The 9,639-nt window shown below is 37.4% G+C and overlaps 1 pseudogene; it reads left to right on the top strand.

The window, feature by feature from the left end:
* Positions 1 to 2,949: 2,949 nt before the first annotated feature.
* LOC103800282 overlaps positions 2,950 to 9,639 on the top strand; it is a 35,862-nt pseudogene continuing 29,172 nt past the window's right edge.

Below are 9,639 nucleotides of genomic sequence, written 5' to 3'. Positions count from 1 at the left end.
CTCTGACAGTTGCCATTTGTCCCAGACTTCTAAAACTGCTGCTGAACTTCCATAGATTGTAGTCTGGGGTTTCACAGAAAATCCAGCTTCATATTTCTCCCTTAATTCACATGGATGTGAGCACAACCTGTGCTTTATGAACAGAAGTCCCAAGTCAGGCTGCCTGCTTCATGATCACAGGGACCTTAGGCGATCCTGAACCAGAATATGGTAGTACTTGCTGCATTGAATTTTGCATTCTCTGCCACCCTGGTAATCGCAAAACCTCTTTTTTGTTATTTGAATGAGTCCCTGAGAGGACATTTCATTTCTATGTTAATTAAGCTTTTGCCCACGGGTGTTTTGTAGGTTGGTGTTGCAACAGGGTGAATCACGTGCTAACAACACAACTAAGTTCCTCAATGTCAGGTTCCCTTACCATCAGTAACTTTGGAAATAAATGATTAAAGAGGACATTCTGATTACTCAAGGTGGGATTTATGTCAGCTACCTTTAGACATTCAGAAGTTAGGTGTCAAGTATGACCTGGATGTTTAGACTTCTCCAAAATAATACAATATAGAAGGGTTTACTCACTACTTGCAGATGCCATGCTTTCTTTTTCCTCCATTTAGTACAGCAGAAACACAAGCAACCAGCTTCTACTATAAGCCTAACTTTTAGATGACTTAATGTTCCAGTGTATCCTAAGTGCATGCCCTGTGCAAAGGTCGTGTTTGCCTCAAATGGTAGAGTGCTTCATAGCAAAAAGCAGTTTTGAACTATGAACTAATTTAGGAAATTCAATAACAGTGTCAGCTTTGAGTCAAAGGTACCTTTGGCTGCCTCTGACAAGCTTAAAGAACAGGTATTTCATATAGGGAGTGCTTGAGTCAAGAATGAAAAGTTAGTTGTTAGGCAACAAGCAACTCTTAGTCAGCTTCCTAAGGGATGCTGGAGGCTTCTTTCCACTCCTAATTTCCTTTTGTCTTAAAATAAAAGGTACAATATGACAGCATAAAAAAATCCCAGGCTCTCATGGAAAAACCTCACACCCGTTAGCTTCCATACAGTGCAGAAACAAAACCTGGAGCTGATAACCTCTGTGGAGCATAATTACAAAGAAATTGTAACTAATGTTCTTGTTCCTCTGTTGTAATACTGCACCTCTTCCAGGTACTTCAACCAAGGATACAGGTAGGCTGTAGCAGAAGAAATAGAAAATGTGTGTGCTTTTGTGTATACAGTTGCTTTTCTCTAAACTGTTTCTGGTCACCATCTTTACACAAAATAAAAAAACAAAGGCAGATTCTACAAGGTTTTTTACAGAAGTGCTCGTATTAAGCAAAGCATTAGCCCAAATATGAGAGAGGCTTGTGACGCTCCTTAACATATTTCTGTAAATTATCTAACTGTGGCTTTAATTAAGAAGTTCCTGTTCCACCAAAAAGTTTCAGTATAATGAAGGTGACAAAGGAAGTTCAAAGCAAATCTCACACTTGCACTTTGTGATCAAATAGATGTGCTGATTTCATTAAACAACAACACAAAAGATAGAGTAGATATAAAATTAAACATAAGAAAACAAATTTTTGGAAGGATGGAATACTGCATGCAAGATCATCAGATTGTCTTAACTTGTTCTTGTAACCCCAGCTTTTCATACTGATTCCTCTTTTCATATAAGAAAAGTATGCAATGAGATTGCTAGAAGTGATTGGGTTTGTGTCTAGTTTCTGTCAGTCAAGGTCATTGTACAAAACTCATAGCCACAGTCATAGTGGCTGTGATTTCATACTTATGCCTGTCTCTAAGACATGCTTTGTCATCCTATTAATCTCAAGTTCTTTCATAAGCCTTACTTTTAGTCACTTGGGAGGCCTTTCAATATAAACGTATGTATGCCTAATAATGCTTGCATAATGGATTAAAAAATTTAATCACTGAGCTTCCTAGAGGTGTGCTGAGCACATACATATCTTCATTAGATTATTACAAAAACCCCAACAAACCCACAAAAAAACCCCCACAGAAAACCCCCCAACAAAATATACAGGATCAGTCCATTAAATTCCAATAATCTGCTAATAGTGCCCAGCTGGCTGGTGATTTGAATGAAGTTGCTCAGAAATCTGGATGCTCTTGCATCAGAAAATGAGATTATAGTTTTTTGAAATGTTTCATGATTTTTCAAGGTGAAATGTTTTGGCTCATTTTAATTTGTTAAGATGCATATTGTATTAAGTGTGAAGCCCAGAAATAAGTAACACATTTCAAATGGAAAATTGTGTTTTAGGGAGCACAGAAATATTGCTTATCAAATCTTCTTTCTTTTGTTTTAAAGTAGAACACTGCAATAAAAACAAGTGTGTTCACAGGAATCATGATGCAACAGCACTTTTCAGGGGAAAATGCTCTTTCAAAAGAATTCTATCTTAATACATAAATGTCTTCCTTTTAATTACCATCCCCATAGATGTTTTTTTAAATTTATTTTTATTATGGAGGCAATAACATGTGGAATTCAGGGGTTTTGCATGGAGAAAATCGTTAGATGTGTTGATTAGGGTACTATTATCCTCACTTGTAGAATAACACTGTGAGGCTATCTCTCATAGACAATCTCTATCATATAATCAATCAGGTTATCTCTGTTGCTACATTTCCACAAGCCCCCAGGTGGGGACGATTTGGTCTCTCAGCACAGTCTGCTCAGTCACAAGACCTGCAGATGTGAATGTTCACACCTTACGGCAGAGCTGCTCTTTGGATAAATAATGTGGGTGGGAAATTTCCCTGTTTCAGAAATCACAGAGGGGTGGAGCTCTGACTCAATGTAATAAAACACCTGTTCAGCAACTTCTGGCACTCTTCAAGACTGTAAATTTGTTTCAGGAGGTACTGGCAACTGTGAAGCCTAGTACTAAGGTGCCATTCACAGCAGCTGCTTTTCATGTAGCAGCGATCTCAATGGCATCAACCTCTGCCTTACCTCAGGTAAGTGGAAAACACAACAAGCCTGGTAGGAGTCTCCAAATTTTTGATTCAGATTTGTTGCCAGACTGAACAGGTCAAGTCCACTGTTACCTGTAGGACATAAATCTCCAGCAAATCAAGATTGTCCTTTCTTGGATATTTGCAGTTACCAGGACTTGGAGTCATTATCTTTCCATATAGCACAGAAACTTCTGCCACTTTCCTGGCATACTCATTTTATTCACTACAAAGAGGAGGTGCAAATTGCCCATCCCACAGTGCAATATCACACTGAGGAATTGAAATAAGTTGAAAAATTGACCTTTACTCTTTTTTTTTATCTCCTGTTCTTCCTCCCTCAGCAGCATTCAAGCAGGAAATCAAGCCTCTTGGAAAATGAAGAAAGAAAATGGATGATGCCCTATGTAGCCCCAAGCAATGATGCTAAGGTACTAACTTAAACAAACTAAAAATACGTGTGGCGAAACCAATATTTTTTTGAAAAGGGTAGGATTTCCCCCCCCCCAAATTTGGTTATTAAAGACTCACATGCTTATTTAGAAACAGGAACATTTAATGAAAGAAATTTCTTTAGGTGAAACATCTGCATTCCACTAATTTTTTATTCCATTCTAGTTATACAAGATGTGTTATTTCCATTTATTCCTTGGAGAAATTCCTTAGTGAAAATGTACTCAATTTACTGTTAAAATGGGGCTGACTTTGGCCTTCTTTTAATGCTATCTATTGATTTAATAGAGCTCAGAACAAATAGAGAACATTGCCAGAGTTGGAAAGTCAGAGTATGGTTGTTGGTGATGCTCTGGGGCTTGGTCGTTATGCCAGTTTCCAGAAAAAACGCCCACTTTGATCGCTCTGCATCTCATCACAACAAAAGAACAACTCTTGCAACCTTTGCAGGGCCTGTAACAGGGATATATTTTCAGCAAACCACAGCAACTGTATCAGTGATGACTTTTGTCTCTGCTCAAGGTTGACTCGCAGCTGGCATTGTGTCACGCTGCCTCAAAGTAAAACCAGGAGCCTCCAAACAAAGAGAAAACTTAATTTTGATGACATCTTAAATGGTGTGTGATTGAAGTGTCTATAGCTGTCATAGGAGACTTGTATGTTCAATGGGTCTTTTATGTAACCAGACTTCCAAATCAAAGAAAACTACAAACATTATTTTGCTTATGGCTTTCACAACCTTATCAAACTGATAGATCAAACTGATCTCTTGTTAACAGCATTCTGGCAGCTCCTACAGAGGGAAATCGGTTTACAACAGGGTGACAAACTACCAGTGGGGTGTGAAACGATGTAAATGGCAAAGGAGTATAATTGGAAAGGACATGGCATTTAGGTGTTGCTAATTTGCTCTCTGTGTGTAACTTGCTCTGTGAGAGTGTGCGTGTGTGCGTGTGTGTGCTAAAGCTCAGCAAGGGAATGTACTACAGCAGGAAAAGCAGCTATTGGGGAAAACAATGACACAACCTCCTTAGCATTTTTGTAATGATTTAATGTATTCATACTGAAGTTGGGTTTTGTTTTAGAATACCCATGGCCAAAAGCATCAACCATTCTTTACCACTAATAGAGTTACATGTACATAAAGATTGTTAGAATCCAACATATGTTTTTAATGTACTTAAAATAATCTATAAAAAAATAAACATCCTGTTGCTATAAACTCCTTCATAAAGGGGCTATGGGGCCCTTTCCACAGCTTTAACTCATTGTTCTTGACATAATGTTTCACTGTCATATCACCTTCTGAAAGTTGTTTGCTATCCACAGGTGTTTAACAATGAAGACATTCTCAGACACTCTTTATTTGCCTCCTGGCTTTGAATATGTCTTCTCTCTTCTGTAATAAAGCTTGGCAGAAAGCTGGCATTAAAGGCACAGACTTGTGTAAGCTGGCCAATTTCTGCCTCTTACTGGCATTGTGTTTCCTGGGTAGCTTTTGATAACTGCCTTGATTTTTCCAAGTCATAGCTTGCCATCTGAAACAGAAGGATAATCATTAGTAGAGAGCTATTAGGAAGGATAACATGCTTATGGCAGACCTTGAGCCCCAGAAGTAAACAGGTTTCCTTAATGATAATGCTCAAACATTTGCCCGAGTACTTGCTTCAGCTTAAAAGGACTTTGCATAGCTGGATGATCAACTGAAAATTGCTGGATTTGGTTTAGAAAAACATGCCTAGGGCTGTGCATGGAATTGTGCATGTTGCTTGTATACAGTGCAAAGCCAAATAAGTTCCACTGCTAAATTTTCAGGAAAATGTAACAACTTTGTGAAACCTCTTTCATATTTTAATATGCATAAGAGAACATTTCTTTAGCTATTTCAGGGAGTCCTGATCTGACAGTTTGCCTTAAAACAGCTTAAATATTTGAATACAGGAGAGATGAAACACACTAATGGAAGATCATTACTAGTTTTGCGTAAGGGAGCCCATAATTACAGTAAACCTGGAAAATTTATCACAGGATATTATTTGTTAGTGCACTGTCTTATACAGAATAATTAGTTCTTTTAAATAAAAATTTTAAAATTAAGTATTTTCCTTGGAAAATTATTAGCTTTGCACTGAAAACACATGCACAGTAATGCAAAGAGAAAGAAACTATGGAGCATAATCTCAGTTCAAGATTAGTAGTATTAACATATTAACATAGGGCAGACAGGCTCACTAAAATATTCTGTTGGACATAAAATCAGAAATCAGAGAACTAACAGAATTTTAATCAGTTTTTGATTTACGTAAGTGATAAACACTGTGATGCATAGTCCTTAACAGTTTGCCACAACAATAGAAAAAAACATGACAATACCAAGGGCCCTGTCACCCTTCCTTCTTAAAAAAAAGCATCTGTGACTGAAGTGTGTCATGTAAGGCTACTTTTGCAGGGGTAACAACGAGCCTTTAAGGGAGACTGCTCCATCTAACCATCACTCTGCCATTGCAAGTAGAAGTACAAAGGTTTAGGGTACACAGATTTATCTTTGTTAGAGGGGAAAGCAAGAGGGTTTACTCATCTGTGTACTGTGGATTCTCAAATTTTTGATAATACTTCCTTTATTCTAAGTATCAGGAATTGATCATGTCTTAAAATGGACTGCAAATTGTGTGCTGAAAATGGCTGTTTATGATAATTAGTCACTCATGGGTAGCTGATGACATTGCCAACTTCATGAACTTAGAAATTTTTTAATGTAAGACAAATGAAAATCAGCAGAGGCGGCAAATTTGCATTTTAGTTTATTTGCATTGTTCAGTTTATTATTGCAATGAAATTATGACTAGAGGGGAAAGATGATTAGTTGCATGACTTGCATTGATGGCACCAGGCATTTGAGCTTCAGTTGCATGAAGATGTGATTTTGCTCTTTGAATCTGCAGTATTTTTCATATCTGGCATTTGGCCATCAGAAAGCTATTATAGAAAGTAATTTTTCACTAGCTGCCTTCTTTCAGAAGGATGTCAGAGATTTGCTTTATAGTTAATAGTTTGCCTGATAATTAGTTCTTTTCAAAGGCATTGGTGCCTCAAAGATTATGATCCCTGAATATTGTCTTGCTTTGATGTCCTGATGAGGGGATGAAAATATTTTCTATAACAGAGTTGGTGGGGTTTTTTTCTGAAGAACTTTGATTTGGGTGATATGGCCATCAGAGTGTTATATTGGGGAGGGCTATGTTTCAGAGTACAGACTGATTCTGCGTGCTATGAAAATTTTTTTCAAACTAGTAAAAATGCTGAGGATATGGAGGTAAAACTTGCATTTTCATTATTCCTTCAAATTTAAAGTAATCATTGTTCTTGGGGCAGTCTAATAGCTGAAGGGATTTTGCTAATAAACCATGCTGACCCAATGAATAAACCCAGGGAGCAAGGCTCAGACTGAGGGAAGCTTAGCCATGACTTGCCTGACTGCATGTTCTTTGCCACCAAACAAAATGAATGCATCTTTCAGGTTCCCATTGCTAGCTCTTTCCTCTGTTCTTAATTCCTTGAGACTTCTTTTTCTATTCTCTCTCTCATGGTCTTTGTTCCATGACAATGGTAGGTGTGCTCTGGCTCACATTGCTAGTACCTTGCCTTCACAGGACCCTCTTGGGGACTACAGTGAGATTTCCTCCTAGTACGCCAAGTTTACATGTACAGCTCATGCTGGATTATCTTTTATACAGTCCCTACTCAGAGCTCTCCTTCTGGAGGTGAGAAATAAATCTTACTTCTCATTCAATTGAATTGCTAATCTGTACATGAGGGTTGATTGCATACTGTGCCCTACTGTTCTCCTGACAAGTTCTTCAAATTTAAATAACTCCTGCTTTTTTGCACCAAGCCATCTTCTTATCACACCAAATATCCCTATATACTTTCTCACCATGATTCCACATGAAATTAGGTGTTTGAAGCCTTGCATAATCTTTGATACTGTTTAATTTGTGCCATACTTTACTGTTCTTAATGGAAACACTGGCAATGTGCTAATGTTTTGTTTGGGTTTTTTGGTTTGTTTGTTTGTTTGTTTTCCTTCTTAATATAGCCCTCCCATACTCTAATGTCAGTTTGTCTTTATTTGCATGCAAAGTATGAGGTACCTCTAGTCTAGTTTGCTGCAATGGCACTCAGGTATGAGCACACAAACAGTACTTGGTGAAAACCTGACTTCACAGAACCCACACTTGTTTCAGCCATTCTACTTAAAAAGTCATTGTAGTTCATACATATCTCTGATGACCTTTAAAAACACAAGTTCCAAAATTTTGGCTGAAGGAATAGTGCCATTAAAGAAAGCTAAGAGATCACCAATACTAAATGCAATTCCTTTAACTCTCTATTTCTCCTGAAATATGTCTGCTGAAATTTTTCTGTATTTCTGTAATTTGAGTACTATTTTTGAGAAAGTTATAGAAAAAAAAGGACTAACTCAATGAGTGTTTGTTCTTTAGAGAACAAACCAATTTGAGGTAAGAAGACATGTTGATGGAAGAGGAATGGTCTAACAATAATGGTTGAAAAATAATGCAGAGCTGACTCAGCCTGTGTTCTGATAATGCTGAAATCTTACCTCCCCTGTTTAGAACACAACCCTGTCAAAATAGCCTCTGCCCTACACCTGACTTAGAGTGACAGTGATTAATTTCCTTTTTAGTTTTAGAATACACCCACCCAGAAGCCAAGATAGTCTACTCCTTGTAGCCTGATAAAGAGAATGCATTCATTCAGCACTTAGCCCTCTTGTTCTTTTGGATGTGCTGCGTCTGTACCTCACAGCAAAAAGTATTAGCATTTTAACTAGTCAACTCATTGAAAACATTCTCACATTGCAATTCCTGGTTATAAACTTGAGCTCATGGGAAAAGCTTTCTGGTTATTTTAGGCACTGGCTAATTTTTATTTAGTATGTCTTTCAATTACTCAGCATTTTATAAAAACCTCAATCTTGCCATTTCATTGGATAACTTCATAGCTTGAGAATTACTGCATTTTTTTTCAAATTCCTTTGATGACCTTTCTGTCTTTCATTCTCATACAGATGAAAAATATTTGGGAGGTTAAGCTGAATTTTGTCATGATTAATTAATTCCTTGTGGTCCAACACTTTATACACTTCAGTTGATGTACTGCCTTATCTCACTGATTTCTTATACTTCGACGTTTTTAGCAGTCTGTGGCTTTTGTCACAGTAGCAGCACCTCTGTATGTGCTTTCTCTTATCTCACTCGAGAGTTTCTCCCCATTATTTCAACTGAAATTTCTCAGAAAATAGATAACATCTCCTAATGATTTAATCATCTTCTACCAGCACTCCTCCGTTTCACAATCTTTTCAGGCTTCTGGTCATTAGCTTTCACAATAGCTTCTTTCTTTGGTCATCTCTTGGTGGTGGTGTTGTTTCATGAGGTGGCTTTACTAAGAATTACTGAGCTAATAGTTTTCTGCCATTATCTCAGCTCCTCCTTGGGTTCTTTCTGAATGTCAGTGACTACCATCAGGCCTCCACTGAAGTGGCCACCTATTGTTTGACCCCAATATGTACCGTGCCTTTGTATTATTTGTCTGAATATCTTTTTGCAGCTCTACAAGTGGCATCATAATAACTTCGGTTATTTTATAACTTCAGCAGACCCTTGCTACTAGAACTGCAAATTAACACTTTCCTGTCTCTAAATCTACCTCATTTTAGTGCCATAACTTTTCATTTTGATTAATGCCTTGCTCAGAATTCCTTAAAAATGCATTATTTCATAACCTGACTATCTCAAGCTGACTTCTGCACATATATATTCTACCATTTATAAATAAAATATTTATATCTTCCCCTTTTATTGAAGATATCCAATCCAGAATCTGCTGATAACATATTTGCATGCAGATTAATGCTCTTCATGTAATAGTTGCAGTCAGATCTCAGGATTTGACAGAGTTTGTATATTCTTTCTGGTATAGAGCCTCATCCTCTGACATTCACTGCTGTCATTCTGTGTCACCCCTTCTATCTAACAAGAGGTGTTCCTACTATAATCATGCATCAACTTGGGAACTGTTTACTCAATACAGTCTGCAATTTCTGAAATTCCTCCTTTTCTTCTGCTTCTATTCCTAAACAGTGATACAGGTAGCCATCTGCAGTGTTGATTTACTCTTTTTATTCAGTCT

Source organism: Acanthisitta chloris, unplaced genomic scaffold (assembly GCF_000695815.1).
Source record: "Acanthisitta chloris isolate BGI_N310 unplaced genomic scaffold, ASM69581v1 scaffold14734, whole genome shotgun sequence".
NCBI classification, from domain to species: Eukaryota; Metazoa; Chordata; class Aves; order Passeriformes; family Acanthisittidae; genus Acanthisitta; species Acanthisitta chloris.
This window is presented reverse-complemented; position numbering and strand designations above follow the sequence as displayed.